The sequence below is a fragment of the Acomys minous genome, assembly GCF_964271855.1.
Source record: "Acomys minous genome assembly, chromosome: 13".
Taxonomy (NCBI): Eukaryota; Metazoa; Chordata; class Mammalia; order Rodentia; family Muridae; genus Acomys; species Acomys minous.
This window is the reverse complement of record NC_140495.1, coordinates 11,119,913-11,140,974: the sequence shown is the minus strand read 5'-3', so window position 1 is coordinate 11,140,974 and position 21,062 is coordinate 11,119,913. Positions and strand designations below refer to the sequence as shown.

At 44.0% G+C, this 21,062-nt stretch overlaps 1 long non-coding RNA gene across 2 annotated transcripts in view; it reads right to left on the bottom strand.

The window, feature by feature from the left end:
• Nucleotides 1-18,950, bottom strand: part of LOC311581375 — a 56,032-nt gene extending 37,082 nt beyond the window's left edge. Inside the window, exons 1-2 of one of the 2 annotated variants that reach the window (XR_014773763.1) lie at nucleotides 18,800-18,950; nucleotides 13,136-13,258 (exon numbers count right to left, since the gene is read on the bottom strand). This is a non-coding gene — a long non-coding RNA (uncharacterized lncRNA). Of the gene's footprint in view, nucleotides 1-13,135; nucleotides 13,259-14,750; nucleotides 14,792-18,799 lie in introns of those variants that run through there. The other variant, XR_014773764.1, reaches the window with a different exon arrangement.
• Nucleotides 18,951-21,062: the final 2,112 nt, after the last annotated feature.

Here is a 21,062-nt window from a genome sequence, read left to right as displayed (position 1 = left end):
CTCACATCATCAGGCAAAGATTCACTTTCAGCACCTGAAGATGGCCCCATGGGAAAGCTGCTAGCTGGCCTGGGATGCCTGATCAGCATCCTATTGCACAGCGAGTGACAGCGAGAGAATATGGAGAATTCCCTGGAGAGCTCAGTGTTTGCCTTCACTGAAAATGAGGTAGCTGTTCTTCGCAGCCCAGGTAGTGCATCTTGTGTGATAGCTTTCTTCCGTCCTGAGTCCGCTGATGTCTCCCCAGGTATGGGAGGCAGAGGTCTGAAGCCCATACTTTGCTCTCACTCCATTTCCTACACACTGACAGATGAATGCTATGCCTTAATGGCATTAATGCATCATATTAGAGTTTCCTTAATGTGCCCTAAGGTGACAATTCCATTCCTGCTTGATGTCACAGTGGAAGCTCATGCTGTCACTGTACCAACCCAAAGCAGATTTATTCTGAAACTTGCAAAGCAGACACATCTAAGTACTTTTGGAATGTTCTAGAAACTTTCTTCCAAACACGTACATAGAATCCTGTTGGCTTCTGTGAGGTGAACAGCAATGCCATAGGGAAGAAAGTTCCCGGGTTGTTTTCAGCCTGATCCAGAGCAAGAAGTTTGGGGGGCCTCCAGGGAGACTTGAACTTCTGGAGGCAGCTAGTCTGTTCTTCCGGATTGCTCAGAATAATAAACAAAGTGCCCCCAAAGGGAGGTCATTTTCAAAAGAGCAATGAAACCGCCTCTCCTCCCAAGCTGAGGTTTGCCTCGCCCTTACTCTGTGCTGTCATGTATGCATGGCTGTGCAGTGGATGCAGGCCACGCTGTCAGAAGTCTCGTGTCCATGTTTGAATTAACATATTGCTGTCCTTTGCTGAACACTCACGTGTGCTAGGCTCTTGGCTCATATCCATGTAACAGCACAGGAGGGATGTTACAGTATGAAAGAGCTTCAGAAGCCAGGCATGGCAGCATGTGATTCTAATCCCAGCAGGGGGAGGGCTGGGGCTAGAACATAGTGAGTCCCAGACCACCCCAACTACATACTAAGGCCCTATATCAAAATTGTTAATGAATGATTTTAAAATACAAGTAATGATTTGACTATGACCATAGAGCTGTGCATAACAACGCAGATGCAAACCTGGGAAAGCCTATACTGTGCACATTTTTTTTTTTTTTTTTTTTTTTTTGCTGCTTAGACACAATAGGGACCTGCTAGACTTTAAGAATTGCCCTTTGCAGGGTCATTCAGCTGCTAGCGAGAGTAAAGAACTATAACATCGCTTTTTATATACAAACCAACCATTATGAGCCCAGATTAGGTTCTTTTAGAACTACTGTTTACTGCCCTAGCCATCCCATTCCAGGGCCCCAGTCAATTAGAAACAGCTCCCACCCCTGCCCACAAGCCTGCTGACATTGCTCAAGCCAGCTATTCCTAAGCCCTCTGCCTTTGCTTCTCTCCTTCCCTCCTATAGAAACCATAACACTTTTTTTTTTGGGGGCAGACATTTTCCCCTTGTTCCTCTTCCTGCTTCCCCTCCTTGCACAGGTGTTTCTGATGTGGCAGACACATGGCACGTTCATTGTAACAACCATCCTTTCTATAGCAACTGTCTTCCGGTGTGTCGTGATGAATAATAATTTAAGATGTGTATCTGAAAACAAAGCTTGGCTCCAAGTTATAGTGTTTCTTCACGTCATGGGCTTTGCTCTTAGTGGGTCCTAACATTCAGCCCAAGTTAGAGTGAGGTGACAGAGAAACGTAGGGTGAAAAATGTAAGTAGAGACATTCTCCATATCTCTGAGTGCACTACGCTATGGAAACCTGTTGGCTCCGCGTGACTCTCTGCAGTCCCAACTCTGTAGTCTGCATTGCAACAAGAGATACAGAAGAGATGGATTTCTGTCCTTGATGCTGTCCCCACCCCCACCCCCCCAAGAAGGAGATTTGCCATTGCAATATAATACGGGGAGATCTGGGACAAAGGTTAGCAGGGGTTTCCATTTATCTGTGCTGTAGCACTCCAGAAGAGGGTCTCTCAACTCCTAAGGAAGATGGGAGTGAGGACCAGACTGAGGGAGATTCTTAGCAAACCATTTTGATGTCAGTTCTAGACCTCACTTGGGCTGAGATGCAGATATGTTTATGTGCATAGAAACAGAGTGCCCATTGTTAAACAGTGAACTGTTTGGGTCCAGCATCCACAGGCAACCTTAGCAGCATGGTGTTCCTTCTTCCCATGTGGCCTTTCAACACCTCAAAGGTCGTCTGTCTTAAGAAGCTATTTTTCATTGTGACTTTGGTAGATATCAAAAGTGAGCTGGGTCAGATGATAAATTACATCTACAGCCAAGTTCAAGAGCGCTGTAGGACAAAATAAAGTAGAACAGAAGAGCATACACCTCGCAGACTTAGGGGAAGTGCTTAGATGTTGGGTTAGGGTTGTTTTTTATTGCTCATGATTTATTTTAATTATGTGCATCTCAGTATGGATATGTACATATGTGAGTACAGGTGCATGTGGAGCCCAGCAGTGGTCCCTGGATTCTCTGAAGTTGGAGTGATGGTTGTAAATCTCTCTACATAGACATTGGCTACCAAGTGTAGATCTTCTGCAAGAGCGATGGGCTCTCTTAACAGTCGAACCATCTTCCCAGGTCCCTTAGGTACTGTTTAGTCAAACTTACTTGTTTATAAAGGTGAATGCGAAGGTCCTATGAGAGTAAGTCTTTTCTGCACACAGTTGCCAAGGGAGGCATATGGTACTGAACAAAGACGTCTGACTCAAATCATACTTGGCTTGAAAATTGCCCCAAGTGATTTTCTAAACTGCACGCTCTTCTTCTTCAGTTCCATCTACAGCCATGGTTCTCAGCCTTCCTAATGCTCCGACCCTTCAATGCAGTTCCTCATGCTCTGGTGACACCCAACCATAAAGTTGTTTTTCGTTACTTCATAACTGTAATTTTTCTACTGTTATGAATTATAATGTAAGTATCTGTGTTTTATGATGATCTCTGAAAACCTCTGTGAAAGGGTTGTTTGGCCTCCCACATGGGTTGTGATACACAGGTTGAAAGCTGCTGATTTCCAGCCCCCTCTCCCCACACACACCATCACTGACATGCAAAGCAGACTCGGTATAAAAGGAGGATAGAAAAAAGTCTCTACATTTCTAAGGTAGAAACTTTGTGTACAAAAAAAAAGTTGTCTACCCTGGTATGCCTCTCTCCTTCTCACTCTTCTGCTTCCTGCCTGTGCAGTGTTTAAAGACTCACCACCTTCTGGTGTTTCAGGGGTCAGAAACCTGGGTCACTTATTTTCCTGAGGCACCTGAAGTCAGAGCTTGTTGGAATGCCTCTCTCCCCTAATTTGAAAGCGGAATGCCATAGTTCTTCAGCCCATTAACAATGGTTGAAACAATTCAATGTTGAGTTTCTTCCAATTTAAACATAAAAGATGCCCAAGGTAGCACAAATGAAATCACACTGTCAGATTGCTTTGTTCCTGGGTCAGACCAACCTTTAAGCACTCAAATCACTGAAGTCAAAATGCCACAGCTAAGCAAACAGTAAAAACAGGAGGTTCCACTAAGTGGAGAGGCAACACAGTGTGAAGCAGAGGTTGGTTGTCCCGTGGTCCCCTCCCTGTCAAGGGTATTAACAGCAATGGTACCCCTGTCAAACATGTTTGAGTTCTAGTCTCTTGGTTAACCAAGGACATCTCTACAGTAGCTGAAAGGTGTCATTGAAGTTAACAACAAAAACAACATGCTGTGTCTGAAGTAGGAGACACTCTATGAAAAGCACCAGTGCAACTGTGGACCACAATGTCCGCTGCTTCTCCTATGATGGTGGAGCTCCAGGTCAAACACTCAACCCAGAAGGAGAATACATTAGCCTGATCACATGGATGGATGATAAATCAGGGGCAAATCTCTCTCCCCCTAGAGACTCTGGTCTGTGAAGAAATAACCTACTTGGGATTCATTCTAGACAAGGATTATGAACAGAATATTGGTTGCCACCTTCCAGCTCTCTTTCTCCCAGCCTTACATTTTAAAGTGACCATCTTTTCAGATGGAGCTTTCATATGGGAGCCTCATTCGGGGGAGTTCAGGTCACAATGATGCAGGAGAGAAAGACAGAAATTAAGAGGCATTGGCAAAGAAGGAAGCCTTTGCCCTGGGACCGGCTTGGCCCTGCCTTCTGGAGCTGAGAACCCTCAGCACTCCTGACAAGGCTCTTTGTCTGCAGAGATAGCCCATGTTTTCCTTATGCATCTTAAACAAGGCTGTTAAACACTGTGCTTGCTTAGGGCTGAGCATTTGCAGCCTTGAGTTTTACCGTCTTGTTACCCCTCTGTCATCTCTAAATCCAAACAGCACCTCTCATACATACACATTACAAGTACATTGGCAAAGAGAAATTTCTTAAGATTAAGAGGTAAGTATACAAGAGGATATATTTCTACTTATTTTTAAAGGTTTAACTTAAATTTTAAGTTTGGCTTATTCCTTAAACTTTATTGCAAATTTACTGTTTTAAAACATAACTTAAAAGGCCACATGATCACACACATACACACACACACACACACACACACACACACACACACACAAATAGATATATGTGGGATATAACCATTTATATAACCATATATGCATTTATGCATATGTATATATGTACATATACTTCTACAATGTTTACATATATATAAGTGTGTGTATAAACATTGTAAAGCTCTGAGGAGTCCTTTGGTTAACCAAGGAAACTTCAACAGTGATAAAAGATGTAACTGAAGTAAAAAAAAAAAAACATATGCTGATTTTGAAGTAGGACATATTCTACAGAAAACACAAGGACAATTTGTGGACCACAATGGCTGCTTCCTTTCCTGTGGATAGGGTTCCAGGGGTTCTGTAGGGCAAACTGGCTAGCTAAACCAGCTACATCTATGACCTCTGGGTTCAATTAAAGGACACTGACTGAATACATAAGATGTTGAGTGACTAAGGAAGACTCTTAGCATTAATGTTGAACCTCCATCCATCGGCAAACTTGCACAAGTTCAGACAAATGGAGGAATGAACACAAGACATACCTACATACAGAGAGAAGGAGAGAGACAGAGAGAGAGAGAGAGATAGAAAGAGAGAGGTTGTTGATTGATTGATTGATTGATTGATTGATTGATTAAGGTAGCCCTTCAGGCTTCAGGCTGAGTGACCTCTAGAATCTGTGTTTTATCAGAAGAGCTAGGATTCTTTCTTTTTCCCTACACATGAACCCGAGTAGGAAAGACACGGTAAGAAGGTGGCGTTCCACAAGCCTAACTAGAAATCTGATTTTCTGGCAACATCCCATGGCTTGTCTGCCTTCTAAACAGTAAAAACATTAAAAAAAATAATTTCTTTTGCTCAATTCCCCACATCCACCATATTTTGTTATGGTATCCTAGTAAGACTAAATCTTGATACAAAGAAACAGGGTGTGTCTGTAATAGATATCTAAAATTGTAAAACTCAGCTTTGAAATTGAGGAAGGATGGAAGAAAGTTGAGGTGCACACTGAGAGTTATGGACATCAAAGACAATGCCAGGAAGGCTTCAGATAAAATGAGGGACTCTGTGACCTAGAGGAAAAGTGACTTTTGTTATAAAGTGGCAAAGAGCACACCTAAGCTGTGTCATAGTGCGTTGCACACCTGAGCTGTGTCATAGTGCATTCTGGAAGGGCAGGACTTGTGTGTGATAAAAATAAGTGTGTTTATCAGATTCCCAAGCTGGAGGTGCAGCTTCCACCCCCTCATTCCCACTCCTCATACAGAAGTGATTGGAATAAGACAAAGATGGAGGCGGAACTGTTAAATACAAAGGAACAGGACGTGCAAGTCTAAGCACTTCCCTGGCCACCTGCATTGCAAAGCGCAGAAGACCTCTTCTAAAGAGAAAGTCAGGGATGCTCTGATTCCTGACGTTAATCTGCTATATCGGGGACACAGACCTAAACACAGGGCTGTGCCAGTAAAAAAATCACTCACCTGAAGAAGAATGAAATGGGACAATGGAGTCCACGAAAGCAGTCAGAATTCCCGGCACCCATGACATCACCTCATTGGGCTATGTATCTGCAGTCATGCATGCTCTTCAGAGAGATGGGAGAATGTCCCTGGAGGCCAGTAGATGCCACCAACGTCACCTGCTTTGGGCTTTCAGTGGTCCCTGCTGCAGGGTGTCTGACCTCTCATTGGCCACTCAGTAGATCCAGAAAAAAAAAGAGGCCACTCTAGATCCCTCACAGGCAGTCTTGATGCAAAGAGGATTGTCCTCAAGCTCTGCAAGCTAATGGGACTCGCCACGCTAGGATTTGAAATGCCTTGGTACCCATCACCCTTTACCTGATATTTCTACTTTCAAAATGGGAACGTCTGTCCCATAGGCACCCTGCCACTATATCAAGGAAGCTCATTTCACAGGTTCACAGTTGTATGGCTAGTTGTCTTTGTCCAGACTGGGTGTTCGAAGTACCCAGTATGTAGTTCAAATATTTAAAGAGACGCACACAGTCAGCAAGGTAGTGAGGAGATCTATTTAGTATGGGCTATCACATCATGGAGGCTCTGAATGGGCACATATCTTATGAGTGATGGGCTACTGTCTGAGATGGGACATGAAGGTGGTTCATGGTATTAGTAGACATGGGCTTCGGGGCATAACTGGGATTTAATTAGGTCATGATAGGTCATGAAGATGACACCATCTTCATGATGGGAAGGTAGCCATTTATAGACCAGGAAGAGGGCCTCCACTGGAGGTATAGTCCCTAGCAATCTGACCATGGACTCTACATCCCTGGAGTCATAAGAACACATGTTCTTTCTGTTTGCGTAGTTGCAACAGCAGCCTGAGTGGACTAAGGCAGTAGGCGTGACTTTTATATAATCAGTTTGAAGTAATGAGAGCACTTGCAGTATCAAGGGCAAATGGGCCTGGGAGAAGACCAATAGGGCTTCCAGAAGGGAAAGCCACATGTGATGGAGAGGCTGTACAGCTTCCAGGGAGCCAGAGCATCACCCTCTCCTGTACACCAATGTTTGGATGACTTTTCCCTTGGGAATTCTGGTGAGGACTTTGGTATTAGGGATGCAGAAAAGTGTCCAGTGGTGGAAGACACTGCACATGGCCTGGTGAGATTGAAGCCTATGCTCAAACTGGGTAGGAAGGCCCCTGGTCTATCAGGCATGGGCTAGCCTGCCTACAGGGGTAGTTTCTGGTAATGATGGGGTATGGTCCTTTTACCTTTGGAGGGTCTAGGTAGAGTGGACTTTACACCCATTTCAAATTACCAAAGTACAATGATGGCCAGGTGAGCATAACCTAAAGATTCTACTCAGGATCAAGAAATAACTTCTGCTGTAACTTTAAGGAAAGATGCTTAAAAATAGATACATTTAAAGCCAAGTGCAGAGAAGGGTTCCATTAAGTAATGGGACTATGGTCTTCGCTGACCTAGATTAGAAGGTCAGCTGGTCTTTGTCAGCGAGGGTTATGCTACACCGCCATTCACGAACCTTGTTTGGCTTCATGAGCAGCTGCACACACTCTGGCCTTTCGGTGTCTATACCACAGCTTTGAAGCAGAGGAACTGCCTGTCCTCAGTCCTTTCCTGCCATCATCAATCCCTTATTCAAGGGTGATCTTAACCTATCTAGACTGCTCAGTGTTTGCCCACCTCTGATAAATTAGCCCCTACTTGGCTCCACCCGTTCATCTTGGCAAGCATAACAAGCAGCCATAATGGGTGAGTCCACAGATTCTCTTCCCTCAGGTATTTGTAGCAGCTCTACAGATATGTTTGTTTCTTTCAGTGGTGTTTATTATCCTCTACAAATGTTATATAATAGGTTTCATTATGACATCATTGTACATGCATCTGTTCCATGTTTTATCATATAACTGTCCCGTTTCCTCCCACCACTACCCAACCCCCTTCTCTTCCCAACTAGCCCCATTTACTTCAATGTTCTTTTATGCTTGTTGCCCTATACCTAGGGGGCGCTACAGCCTGGGTTGGAATCCATGGAACACCCAGCTAAGGTTGTCCATGTTAATTGTGTAAGTAGTTAGAAGACCTAACAATATAGTGAGGGACTGGGGCTTGCCAGGAAAAACCTACTGCCTGTATAGTGTAGACAAATACAAATGATTCTATGGGTAAATATTTTTGTATGCCTGGCAAACTACACAGGAAGAGCACTACTGAACTAGATTGCACCTTAAGTGTTCTTTTTCCCCAAACATCCTTCCATTATTATTCTTTTATTCCTGATAAGCTTATTTTCTGCCTTAATGTCAAACCCAGGGAGCTCAATAAAAAGACCCAACATGACCAAAGAAATAAAATGCTGAGAAGTACTAACTCACCGTCTGCCAACCCACTTCTCCCCACCATCGCGCTGTGCTCCACAGAGATAATAGCTTTGACCTCTTCATCTCAGAGACCGGGTTTTGTAACTACTTACGCTCACACCGCTCTTTAATACACCCATTTTGAGGACATTATTTCTTAACATTTCATGCAAGAGAAATTGAGTTTCATTTTATACCAACTCTAGCTTGTTTTTTTTTTCCTTCCCTCCTAGGTTTTCTGTGGTTTTGTTTCTATTTCAGCTCCCATTGCATCTGTTTTATTAATAAGGGTATATACCCACACTTCTTTTTAGTTTCATTAACTTAGACATTATGCCTGGAATATGTGCTTATTTGGAATATTCACGCTTTTTCTTTGGATAGGCTATGTAGCACAGGTTACCTCAATATGTAGACAAGGATGACCTTGGCCTTCTAATCTCCCTGACTCCAAACCTAGAGTTCTGGGATTATGAGCATCTACCACTGGTTGTTGCTATGCTGGGAGTTGCACCAAGTGATTCATGCATGCTAGGCAAGCACTCTACCAGTTGATCTATGACCCCAGCCTTGAATGTTCATGTTCTAGGATGATATTGTCGAGGGACTCATCTTCCTCCATCACCAGCTTCTGGCATTACCCATTTTCTTTTGCCATTGCCATGGCAACAGAATCTTCTCTTCTGCAACCTTAACTTCTGGTTGGGAGATTTGCTTCAACATTGGTAAGCCACTAATAATTCACAGCTGAGTCTGAGGTTATAAGCAGAGAAGTTCTTCCACTTCAAAGCTGAGTAGCACTGGAACTATCACAAGAACTTTCTAGACCTTTGCTTTTCTATATGATAGCCCCTGTCCAGATTTAAGAACCTTTGAAAACTTAAATAAAATTCAACATTGAATGTTTAGTTCCTCAATCACCAACCACATTTCAGCTTACAGAGACTGCACCTGACTTCCATGTCGTACTATACAGCTTGAGGCCAACTCCACCATCACAGAAATATTTAGTTCTGCCTTCCTAAGCTGCGGGTGTTATGTAATACAGGACAGTATAGCTGTATAGAAAGCAATCTGAGATAAATACCCTGAGATGTTAGGAAAGATGACATCACAGCCAGAGGTACCCATAATGGGGACCTGAGTGTACACAGACCCTTCAGTTCAGGAGGATCAGGCCACCTATAGCATTGTACCACAGGTGGCGTACTGAGGACAGACAGAACCTTCAGTTATACAGTGTGAAGGTAGTTTCTCGTTCCTATAGGTTTATGGGATGGTGGGATGGGTTGCTATATGACCTAGCCTATGTGCCAGAAATCAAAGACACAGGTAAAGGCTCACTATAAGTCATGGCAGACGCGGATTTAGAAGGGACAGGCTTGCTGTAGTAGAGAGGGGGAGGTGTCACATCTCTGTGAGAACCCCAGTGTAATAGCAACACTCCATAGCTTGCCTTGAGAAAAGAACACTTTAGGAAGTGTGGCCTAATAGGGGGGCGGGAGAAAATCAGTAATCAAATGGTGACTCAAATACGTGTGGTAGGAGGATGAGGCATGTGGTTTCCGACTGTCTGCTAACTCTCAGGTCCTAAGTTCCCATAATGGAGTGTACGGAGTACATCTTTCTAGTAGCTTCCAGCGATACCCTCACCAAAGCCACCATTGGCTCAAAGGGCAGCAAAAATGTGGTAGGAAGCATTGTGCCCATGGGGAGATGGTCTTATCCAGGGGCAAAGAGAAGTGTGTCTCTTCCGAGAGCTGCTTGGAGTCAGGGGGTGTAGAGAGTGTCAGGAGCCTCCTAGCCTTGCTACTTCAGCTACAGGACTGGTTCAAGATCAGCCTGGAGCACACCAGGTGATGTGTCATTTTGCCTGTGACATGACTTTCCTCTCACTTCGTTTTATGCAGTGTGTACAAGGATTGCAAGCCCTGGGGCAGACTGAGGTTGGATACTGAGCAAGGCAGAGTTCATAACTGATGTGCACCTTCAGTTTTATGGGAATCGTCCTGGCAGCAGCAACAATCTGCACAGGGAGAAGAGAGCTAGAAGGTCCACACAGAAGGGCAAATCAAAGGAGGAAGGATGCATAATTTATCCATACTCATGCAGGCGATTCTAAATGCTCAGTCATCAGCTATGGACGAGAAAACCAACCCTTCTCAGAGGAAACCATGCAAAGAGGAAAGGCGGGCAGTGGAGAAGAAGGAAAACAATGGAGAAAGAGGACTGAACAAAACCATAGAGAGAGCCAAAACAGAAAAGTCCCTTCACTACTACAAAAGGCAAAACTCGGGGGCCAGGTGGCTCGGCAGGTAGAGATATTTGCTGCTAGAACAGATGACCAGTCCCCAGGCCTCAGATGGAGAGAACCCAAGCTGTCCTCTAATCCACACCCACAGGCAATGTCACAAAAGGACCCCTTACAAAAATAAACAAGAAGTGGAACAAGAAATCTAAATACTCAGCAAGGCACCCCCATGGCACAACAGAAACATCAAAATCACAAGTGCTTTTACACAGGACCCCAGAAGGAGTAGTTGCCTAATTGTATGGTGTCATGGGCTTCTCTGTTGCTCCAAGTAACCTCAAACAGTAGCTATGATGGGTTAGGAGTGTCAGCAAATGTGACCTGATGAGCTTTGTATGGCATCTGTAGAATACAGTGTAAACATTCTGTGTGTTGGCAGGAAGAGAGCTGCGCAGCCTCAGTAGAGCCTCTGTGACTGCATCTTAGGGTCTCATACTAGACAGTCCTCAAAATGAAAGTTTCCCGAATTCCTGTATCAGTGAAATGGGAATCATATTAGCTGTAGGTACATGCAGGTTTTTTCATTTTTAATTTTTGTCAGTGTGTGTCTCTGTGTGTGTATGCACATCTGTCTGTTTATGTGTGAGTCTCTGTTTTTGTATGCTTGTGTATGTGCATCTCTGTGTGTGTATATCTGTATGTGTGTCTCTCTATGTCTTGGTATGTGTGTCTGTGTATGACTGTATGTGTGTGTGTCTCTCTATGTAAGAATGTCTATCTCTCTGTGTGTGTCTTTGTGTCTGTGTGTATCTCTGTGTTTCTGTCTGTATGTGTTTATGTGTATCTCTCTGTGTGTGTATGTCTGTGTGTGTGTCATTGTGTGTATCTCTCTGTATGTTTCTTTGAGTGTGTGTATGTCTGTGTGTTTGTGTGTCTGCATGTTTGTGTGTTTTTGTGTATATATATCTATGTGTGTATAAACATCCGGTATGTTGCCTGCCTTTGTCTCTGTGTTTGTGTTTATCTGTGTGTGTCTAGCCATCTCTACATGTATGTGATTATGTGTATCTGTGTATGTCTATATGTGTATATGTCTGTCTGTGTCTTTGTGTCTCTGTGTGTACACCTCTACGTGTGTGTGCCTCTATGTGTGCATGTCTATGTGTGTCTTTATGTGTTTATGTGTGTCTGTGTGTCTATGAGTATGTGTCCATGTATCTGTGTCTCTTTGTTTCTGTCTCTGTGTGCATGTGTGTCTGTCTCACTCTTTGTGTCTGTCCTGTATCTGTCTGTGCATGCCTGTGTCTGTGTATGCCTGTGTCTGTCTGTTTCTGTATATGTGTCTATTTCTTTGTCTGTTTGTGTGTCTATCTATATGTGTCTGTCTGTGTCTGTGTCTCTGTGTGTTTCTGTGTATGTGTGTCTTTGTGTGTATGTGTATGTGTGTGTCTGTCTGTTTGCCTCTGTGTGCATGTATGTCTGTCTCTCTCTGTGTGTCTGTGTGTAAAAGTTTGTCTGTGACTATGTATATCTGTATGTGTGTGTGTGTGTGTGTGTGTGTGTGTGTGTGTGTGTGTCTGTCTGTCTGTCTGTCTGTCTCTCTTTGTGTGTATATCTGTCTATGTCTGGATCTCTCTGTGTCTGGGTCTCTGTGTCTGTCTGTCTGTGTCTGTGTCCATCTGTGTCTATTTCTGTATCTGTGTCTATCTCTGTGTGTCTATCTTTGTCTGCCTGTCTGTGTCTGTTTGCATATGTGTGTCAGTCCATGTCTGTCTTCCTGTGTCTATCTGTCTGCGTTTGTTTCTGTATCTGTGTCTGTCTCTGTCTCTCTGTATGTGTGTGTGTATGTGTGTGTCTATCTGTCAGTCTTGCATTTCTATCTATCTATGTGTGTCTGTTTATGTCTGTCTGTCTGTGTCTGTGTGTGTATCTGTATGTGTATGTGTGTATATGTGTGTCTCTGTGTGTGTCTATATATATGTGTGTGTATGTTTCTGTGTGTATGTGTGTGTCTCTCTCTCTCTGTGTCTATATCTTTCTGTGTTTGTTATTCCCTATGTGTCTCTGTGTGTGAGTATATTTGTCTGTGTTGTGTCTGTGTGTGTTGTTTGACTTTTAGAAACACAAACAACAAATCTCTGAAATCCAGTAAGAAGTCATTAGTGTAATTTAGCAGCACTCAGGAAATGCTGTGTCTCTAAAGTCTCCGCTGTGGCACCTAGGACATGGTTAGGCAATGAGGCGATTTGTTTAAGGAAGAAACATCAGAATTGATAGCCCTGATTGTGTCATGACCTCTGACATCGCACAGATTTCTGAGTCATATCTTACTTCCCTTCAATCATGGCCGCCCTGCCTTCTCTGAAGGCTCTGTGACCCAAGGACTAACCCCTTACAGCCCTAGAATTCCTAGCTAGTACAGGTTTTGACTAGATCCGTCCCAGCATGACTTTCGAATAGAAGTAAGTCAAAGCACATACCCGCTCTCTCTCTGGCACAGGCAGGAACAATCTTCTCTGGAGTGTGTGTGTCACATGGTCTCTGTTTCACAGCTCTGCATGCCCACATCCTTCTTTGTATCTTCTTGTCCCTTGCTCCTGTAACTGGACACAAGTTTCTATTTCATTAATCCTGAATCTCCATTTGTGGTTGTGATTATAAAGAGTCACTACATTAGAGGGCTGAGGATGGCTCCTGGACTTAGGAAACTTGCTTTCCAAGCACAAGAATCAGAAATTAAATTCCCAACATCCAAATAAAAACTGCAGGTATCTATGAGTACCTGTAACACCAGCATTTGGAGACAAGGACAGGCAGATCCCTAGAGCCAACTGGCCAGCAAGTCTAGCAGAAACACTAAGTTTCTGGGTCTGTTTCAAGACAATAAGACAGAGTTGGAGGAGGACACACAGCATCCAGCCTTTATATGAGCAAACAAGTCACATGCATCTACACACTCACATGCATACACAACATACACATACTACACACCCATAAACCACATCACACATGTGCGTGTGTGCTGTACACACACACACACACACACACACACACACACACACACACGTCATTAAAGTCTCTTCAAATCTCAGCTTCCTGATTCATTCTGTCAGAATTTATTCTTGTCAGAAATATGAAGTTCTCAAGTAAAAACAGAACCATTTATCACCAAAATGATGGTGCTAAATATTCTCTTCCAGAGGCTGGACGGAAGACACAAAGTCACATGTTTGCAGAGATGGTTGTACCTGACACAGACTGTGACAGTGTCAGGGCCAAGACATCAGAACAAGCAGAGTTACTGTGCTGGCACCACTCATCTTGCTTTCAACTTTGGAGGGGGCATAGGGGTAGTCTCCGTTAGGGTAACCATTGATGAGGTGAAACATCATGACCAAAGACACTTGGAGAAGAGAGGGTTTATTCATCGTATGCTCACAGTTTATCAAGGAAGTCAAGACAGGAGCTTAAGCAGGCTAGGGACGCGGAGGCAGGAGCTAATGCACAGGCCATGAGGGGTGCTGCTTACAGGTTGCTCTCCATGGCTTCCTCAGCCTGCTTTCTTATAGAACCCAGCACCACCAGCCCAGGGAAGGCCACACCCACAATGGGCGGGGCCTGCCTCCCTCAATAGCTAATTAAGAAAATGCCCTACAGGCTTGCCTACGGCCCAATCTTATGACAACATTTTTTTAACTGAGGTTTTCTCATCTCAGATGACTTTGGTTTGTGTCAAGTTAACATAAAACTCTACAGTACAATTGAACTCTTGTCAACTTGACACACAAATACATGACTGTTAAGCCACAACCTTTCCTTTTTTTATTCATCCCCAAATTCTGACATTAAAAACACAAATAACTTTAAAAGTCCCACAGTCCTTACACAATCAAGCACATTAAGGTGCAGTCCCTTTAAAAAATACCCAGTTTCTTTAATAATCCAAAGAACCTCTTTTAAATGTTTGAAATCTCTCAGTGGTGGGTCCCTGCACAAATAAAAATTAAGCTAAGTACTTTCTGACTTCAAGAGAGAAGAATCAGGGCACAGTCACAATCAGATCAAAGCAAAACCAAACTTCAACAATGGAAATACCTTAATTTCCAATATCTGGGCTCACTCGTTGTGTGTTCTGGGCTCCTCCAAAGGGCCCCGGGTGATTTCTCTGGTGCCATCCTCTGCAGCACACACAGTGTGTCTTCTAGTAACTAGCTGGTTCCACTCCATGGCTCCTGGTATTCTTGGTGCTTATCCCATGGTACTGGCATCTCCAAAACACTGAGTGTCTTCTGCTGCAACTGGGCTGCACTTTCACCAGTAGCCTCTCCTGGGCTCTTCTCTGGGACCCCCGAGACCTTGCCACACATTGTCAAATTTCAGCTGCTCTCCGTGACCCCTTCACCCCTTCAAAATTAGTGTCACCTTGGTGACTCTTCCAATACCAAGTTTAGCTGCCAGCACAAGGCACAACGTTGGCCAAGCCAGGAGCACAGTTTCTGCGCACTGACTCTCAGGAAAAGTTCTCCAGAAGGTTCCGGCTAAACGATGCTGCCCCCTTCTCAATCACTGCTCATTTCTCGGCTCCAGCTGACAGGTATTGAGGGTCTCGGCAAACCAAAGGTTTCACTTAGTGGTTCTGATAGCTTGCTAATCAGCCCCAGCTATGCAGACCACGTAATCTTAACTCAAAAAAAAAAAAAAAAAAAGGCTCTGTAGAGTCTTAAACGTCCCTCTGAAACTTCACACACCAGGCCTTCAGTGTCTACATTCTTTTCTTCCTTTCTTCCGTGTTCCTACAGAACAGCCTACTGAGCTCTCAACACTCAATGGCTTTGCTAGCTCAAACTTCCAAAGTCCTTCCACAATCCTCTCTCCTCGGTCAGGTCCCTCACTGCAATGCCCCCCCCCCCCCCCGCTCCCCACTAGCCTGATAACAACTTATCTTAGGGTTACTATTGCTGTGATGAAACACCATGACTGTGAGCCATGAAATCTGGGGAGGATAGAGTTAATCCAGCTTACATTTCCACAGCACAGTTCATCATCAAAGGAAGTCAGGACAGGAACTTATGTAGGGCAGGAGCCTGGAGGCAGGAGCTGATGCAGAGACTGTGGAGGGGTGCTGCTTTACTGGCTTGTTTTCTCTAGTTTGCTCACCCTGCTTTGTGTGTGTGCGTGCTTGCATGCGTGTAAAGAAAGCGAGAGAGAACCCAGGGCTCCTAGGCCAGGGACGGCATCACCCAATGGCCTGGGCCCTCCTCATTAATCACTAATTAAGAAAATGCCTACAGACTTGCCTTGCCTACAGCCCGTTCTTATGCAGACATTTCTTCATTGAGGTTTCTGTCTCTCAGATGACTTTAGCCTGTGTCAAACTGACATAAAACTATCCTGCACAGGTGTTAAGCACGGACCTTACATTTGCCAGCCAAGTGTTCTCCCACTGAGCCACATCCTTAGCTTGCTTTTGACTTTGAGCTTGGTTTTCACCAAATTGCCAAGGGGTGACCTCGAACTCACTCAGAAGCTCTGACAGGGCTTTGCACCTCTGAGCCACCTGCCTCTGCCTTGCATGTAGCTGGGACTGCAGTTCTGTGCCACCAACCCCAGCAAGCAATAACCCTGAATTCTTGATCTAGTAAATGTGTTTTCTGTTGGTTTGTTTGTTTGAACCAGGCCCCTGGTGTTTCCCAGGAGAAACCCAGGCTTTCACCACAGGGCACCTGTGGTCTGTGTGTCCCCTGCTTTTATTTCCTTCCCTGCACTATGCTGTGCTTAAATCCACAGTGAGACTCGCAGTAATCTCCCACCTCGACTTTGCTATGGTCCTGTGCCCATGTCACTCTGTGTGTCTAACACTGAAATTTCCTCCTGAGAGTTCTGTGACAATCCCACTGGGCCTTAGCACTGTGCCCTCCTATACAGTGACTGTCCCTCAAGAGCAAGGATGGAGCTTACAAGAACCCGAAGATAGATACAATCTTCTGCTCAAGGAAAAGACATCTGCCTGAAGGTACAAATTTACATATGCAGAGGAAATGGGGCCAGAGAGCAGCCCTCTCCAAGCCCCTGTTGTGTAACATTTGCTGACCAAAATCTGATTCTTTCTTCTGCTAAAATGCTTCAATTGGAAGGTAGGTTAAATGAACATTTATATTCAAAACTCTCCCGAGAGTTTGGAACATTTTAATCCTAAGTAGAATTTAATGAGTCTTCAGATATTAATAATGTCATTTGCTGCTCTTTATTGTTGTGTGCATGAAATGTTTCCTGGGAAATGGGCCTTAAAAGAAGGACCAATAAGGATTTGGGTTCTCAAACGAAACAAACACCATCTGTGCCTCCTGGAAAATAATTGCTTGTATTGTCTTAATTGTCAGATGGTAGCATCCAGGACCTAAAAATGAGACAAATGTGGATAACATAGACTTTGTCATGAAGTAGGCCTGGGCTCATCCACTGGACTCATCCACCGGGCCCAGGTGGGGGCTGAAGGGACACGGGAGTAGGAAGTCTTCTTCACCAATCCCACCTCTATCTCTAGACAAGTATGGGAGTGAGTGTTTCCTAACCCAAAAAAAGTCCAGATCAGTCCAGAACTTCATGGTGATTGGTTGTTTGCTCGCTCGCTTGCTTGTTTTTTGAGATAGGGTTTCTCTGTGCAGCTGTCCTGGACTCGATCTATAGACCAAGCTGACTTTGAACTCACAGAGAGATCTGCCCGCCTCTGCCTCCCCGAGTGCTGGGATTACAGGTGTGCACAACTATGCCCAACTGATGATTTTGTTTTATTATTATTGATTCATATCCCTGAGATTTATGGTAGGTCTTTCTCCACTGAGGACTAGCTTAGATGCATTGTCTTAGAGCTACAGAACTTATTTTTAAGAAAGGTTTAGAAGTTGGGGGCGGTGGTTCAATCAATCAAATGCTGGCCATGCAAGCTTGGGAACCAGAGTTTGATTCCCCAGAACCCAAATAAATAGAACTGGGGTATGGTGGCACCTGCTTGTGATCTCAGTACTGGGGATGCAGAGACAGGAAGATCCCTAAGAAAAGACCATCCAGCCTAGTTTGAATCAGTAAGTTCCAGGGGAAAAAAACAAATACAAAAAATAAAACAAACAAACAAAAAACCCATTAAGACCCCATCTCAGGTTTTCCTTGAGGAATGACCCCTGAGGCTGACCTCTAGGCTCCATACATGTTCACCCAAACTTGAACATACACGTGCACACACACACACACATGCACAAACAATACACTCCATAAAATTTATAGCTATCCTTTGTAACGCCTTTCTGATGAAGCTCGCTAGACTTGAGACACACTTTCAGCTGCTTGTATGAAACCAATGACTTGACAGCTCAAGCTACAGATATTTTGATAGCCTCAGCAGTCCATCCTCATTTTGAAAACCTATATTTTGCATAGGAGTGGAAGGAGAAAGAACACCGGTAGAGGTGAAAGGCATCAGAGCGGGGAACCTGCCCTGAGCTGTGTGTAAGACAAGCATTCCTCAACCCCAGTTCTCACCTGTGAAGTGGGCTAGTGCTAGCACACCTCCCGCTCACATATGTGACACAAGGAAAGCACTTAGTAAGACGCTGGCACACACCGAGGGTCGGATGAGATTTGCTGCGCTGGGAGAAGGCCATGTGATTTTGTGCTTGCACCAGTATGGGCCTTTCCTCACCGGGTGCTCCATGCAGCTGACGACGCAGCAGGGAAGCAGTGAGCTTTCACTCTAAAAACCTCTAATTGACATTAAATTGCATCAGACTTCCCCTCTGTCACCCAAGCCAGTGCATGTTACCATGGAGATAACTATGCTCGGAACGTGGAAAGTTCCATAAACTGTGGACTCAGCTTATTTAGGAGAAGCAAATACACCGTTCTCGTTTCTTACAAACGCCATGTGCAGCATCAACAAATTAAGAAAAATATTTTTGCTCCTCTCCAGGTTCTAGATTTCTCGTGGCCGTGTTTCTGTTTATTGGCTCAGACAGAAATAAAGACAGCTACACATAGCTTAAATGTTTTTTTTCCCCTTTATCTCCAACGTGCCCCAACTTCTGTCACAACCATAAATTGAGAGCAGAAAATGGAAAAGGAAACCAACATCAAATTCCACTACTGCTTACAAGGAAAGGCCGTCTGCGCGCATGTGCTGTTTTCCATTTAAAGGTGCAGTGAAATACAGGCTAATCACCAGGAAATTGAGGGAGCCGGCTGCTCACTGCTTGCTCGCATCCCACAGCCAGCTCCTTCATTATCTCTAGCCCGTCACATCGGGGAAGCCGTTAGGCTTGTAAGGGAGGAACACAAGAGTTAAGCGAAGAACAAGGTGAAAAGAGCTAATAAATTCATTTCATTTAGCAGATTTCCAGCTGGTAGGTCCTTCCTAATGGGCCGAGGGAAGTGAGAGGAAAGTCAGGCTGAGTGACTCAGAGGCACTCGCTACGCTACATGAGAGGATCAGATTTAAGTGAAAAGAGGGTGTTTCCTAGGAAACTACATGATCTGCTTGGGGAACATCAAACAGGACCAATTCTGTAACAACAACCATACTGAATTGATCTACCTCAGACAGCTTTATCAGTTGGGGGGAAATTAGATGCCTTTTGTTTTCTTAGTCGCTGTCATCAGATTGTCTGCCATGTGGTGGCTTCAGGTGCCGCATGCCTGACCTCCTGATAGGACTGATATTTGCTCTCTGTGTCATTAGAAAACAGTTTCCCCTCTTCGTAGCCGACATCTCCTCACAAGCCCTTGCAACTTACACCTTTTCATCTTCCCTGTCTAAGCCTGGCATCAGCTGCTAATAATGTCTTTGCAGCAAGCCACAAGATTCAGTCATTATTAGAGCCACTAAAAATATCCTTGCAGCATTACTCATCTGGGATCTAAATTAACTTACTTGCTTTTGGCCATGACAGTGAAGGATCTGTAATTCACACTAATGGGGCGAAGGAGGTCAGTCTGGATTTGAAATGTCCTGAAAATAAGTGAAAAAAGACATTTCTTCTTCTTCTTCTTCTTCTTCTTCTTCTTCTTCTTCTTCATCATCATCATCATCATCTTCTTCTTCTTCTTCTTCTTCAGAGTGTATTATCATGAAGAAAACAGAATATTTAATTCAATTGTCTGTGATGGTCAGTCTCCATTGTCAACTTGATGGCTTTCAGAGTCCCCATGAAAGCAAATCTCTGTGTGTGTGTCTGTGAGGGAGCCTCTACATTAGGGTGATGCGGTAGGAAGACCCTCCTTAAAGTTGAGCGGTGCCATTCAGTGGGATCAGGTCCTGCCTAGACCAAATCAAATGGAGGAAGCTGGCTGAGAACCAGCATTTTTCTCTCTGTGCCCCTGACTACAAGTGTAGTGGGCCAGCTTCTTGGCCCTGTCGCCATGTTTTTCCATCCATAATGGACTGTAGCCTGGAACTGTTAGCCCAAATAAGGTCTTTTTCCCTTATGTTGCTCATTAGGGTATTTTATCACAGCAAGGAGAAAAGTAATATACAATTTGTTGTAAATCCTTTATTTGCAAAAATAAAAATGTAGACTTTTGTTATTCAAAGACTCTACCGTTCACAGAGGCCCCAAAGGTTTCTTAGGGTCACAAATCCTAAAAGCCCAGAGAAACACCTCACCTTCTGCCAGACCTGAAAGCCACACCTATCTCTTGCCCTACCCACTAATCTAAGCTTCTTGTATGACAATCACATTCTGAAATTTAACGTAAGTATTCATTGAACTGAAATGTGCATAGTGTTCAGTAACTGCTAGGCAACTGTTTCCGGTGTTAGTGAAGGTGGCAGAAAGGACCCTTCCCAAAGGCAGATGCAAGATAACATTTCAATGGTAACTTAACAGTTCAGATTTAATAATTTCAACAAAGGAAATAGATTTAATGCAGTCACTGGTACAGAAGCTTACTTTGAATCCAAACCTACCAAGTTATTTGTAGTCGACTTGTAATAAGACCTTTTATCCATGATCCCCATTCAACCCATTGTCTGATTAAATTTTCTGTACAATGAAATAGGAATAAAATATGATAGACGTATAAAGATGTATGCAACATTATCAAACAGTAAATTTAATTAATTAATAAAAATCATTCTAGGTGCATGCTCCTAATTTCTCTTCTTGTCTGTTGTGAATCAAACCAACTTGCTGAAGTCCATGTGCTTCCGCTGCACCTAAGAGTGGGCCTTAAGGTAAGCTGACCAGGTCCACCTCTGCAGCTTCAAACGCTGTGATGTGTGGGAAGTGATGTAGTCAGTCAGCAAAGGAAGGGCCAGGCTAGCGACTTTAACTTATCCTTCAAGTACTTTAAGTTTAGATTTCTAGGATGGTTCATTTCCATTATTGACTTGAGTATATTTAGAATGATCTAGGAGGT